This window comes from Zingiber officinale, chromosome 8A (genome assembly GCF_018446385.1).
Source record: "Zingiber officinale cultivar Zhangliang chromosome 8A, Zo_v1.1, whole genome shotgun sequence".
Lineage (NCBI taxonomy): Eukaryota > Viridiplantae > Streptophyta > Magnoliopsida > Zingiberales > Zingiberaceae > Zingiber > Zingiber officinale.
In genome coordinates, this window is record NC_056000.1 from 132,655,495 (window position 1) to 132,656,758 (window position 1,264).

Below are 1,264 nucleotides of genomic sequence, written 5' to 3' on the forward strand. Positions count from 1 at the left end.
ACTCGACTGCCAATCGAAGCTAACAATTTTGAAATCAAGCCTGCAGTAATCCACATGGTTCAGCATAATCAATTTGGAGGAGGACCGCACGATGATCCAAACCATCACTTAGAGCTTTTCTACGAGATTTGTAGTACTATGAAAGTGAACAGGGTCCCTCCATAATCAGTAAGGTTACTTCTTTTTAAATTTTTCCTGAAAAACAGAGCCAAGTAGTGGATAAATTCTCTTCCAGTAAATAGCATAACGTCTTAGGAGCAGTGTGAGTAGAAATTTCTGGACAAATTCTACCCTCCAAGAAAAATTGCCCACATGAGGAATTTGATCGCAAGCTTCAAATAGATAGAACTAGAATTATTATTTGAAGCCTGGGACAGATTCAAAAGTATGCTAAGACAGTGCCCCCATCATGGCCTTGAGAAATGGTTGGTTCTACACACATTCTACAATAGAATCAACTATCACACGAAGGTATCCCTCGATTCTGCAGCAAGAGGAACATTAATGAATAAGAGCCTTGATGAAGTTGAAGAGATCATAGAGAATGTGGCACGGAACCACCATCAGTGAGCAACTGAAAGATCTAGTAGTTCTTTCTCAAGGAATCCAATAAAGGCGTCAGGAAAATTTGACGTAGATGCAGTCACACTCATGTCTGCAAAGCTGGACACTCTGACCAAGAAGCTTGAGGCCATGGGAAACAACACGACCAATGCAATAGTATGTGTTTGTGAAACTTACGGAAGTACGGATCATGCTCAAGATACTTGCCCCCTAGGGCCATTATAAGCACAGATAAACCAACTTGAGCAATGCGATACAATAGTCAGTTACAACCAAAAGAAAAACAATCCGTACTCCAACACATACAACCCTGAATGGAGAAACTACCTAAATTTTTCATACCAGAATAATCAGGACCAAGGACCAGCAAAATAAAGCTATCAACCTGGGCAATAGAGCTACCCATCTGGACAACAGACTTATCAACAACAACAACCTTCACAACTGTCCAGAATCGAAAAGATGCTCGAAGAAGCTCTCTCAGAGCACAAAGAGATGAAGAATGAGATCAAGCAATTGATTCAAAGACTGGGAAATTCTAAAAAATATTAGAAGATGCAAGATAGCCAGATAACCCAGTCTTTTTCAAGAGCTCAGGGAACATTTCCAGGAAAGCCCGATATAAACCTGGTGGAACACTACAACTGCATTGAGCTGAGGAGCAGACGAACTTTGGGAGACCCCCATATCACTACTCAGA

The 1,264-nt window shown here is 41.0% G+C and overlaps 1 non-coding gene across 1 annotated transcript; it reads right to left on the reverse strand.

Moving 5' to 3' along the window:
* Nucleotides 1-310: 310 nt before the first annotated feature.
* LOC122013186 lies at nucleotides 311-416 on the reverse strand. The gene has a single exon (XR_006120515.1). It is a non-coding gene; the product is annotated as a small nucleolar RNA R71 (small nucleolar RNA).
* Between the last annotated feature and the right edge of the window lie 848 nt (nucleotides 417-1,264).